Raw genomic sequence first — 339 nt, 5'->3', positions numbered from 1 at the left:
GGTCAACTTTGCCCCGAGGTCAACTTTGCTCCGAGGTCAACTTTGCCCCGAGGTCAACTTTGCCTTTCATCCTTTCGGGGTCGATAAATTAAGTACCAGTTACGCACTGGGGTCGATATAATCGACTTAATCCGTGTGTCTGTCCTTGTTTGTCCCCTCTATGTTTAGCCCCTTGTGGGTAGTAAAGAAACAGATATATACTCTTTTACTCTTTTAGTTGTTTCAGTCATTTGTGTGCGGCCATGCTGGAGCACCGCCTTTTCTAGTCGAGCAAATCGATCCCGGGACTTATTCTTTGTAAGCCCAGTACTTATTCTATCGGTCTCTTTTGCCGAACCG

This window comes from Octopus sinensis, linkage group LG14 (genome assembly GCF_006345805.1).
Source record: "Octopus sinensis linkage group LG14, ASM634580v1, whole genome shotgun sequence".
Lineage (NCBI taxonomy): Eukaryota > Metazoa > Mollusca > Cephalopoda > Octopoda > Octopodidae > Octopus > Octopus sinensis.
The sequence above is the reverse complement of the archived record's forward strand: the minus strand, read 5'-3'. Positions refer to the sequence as shown.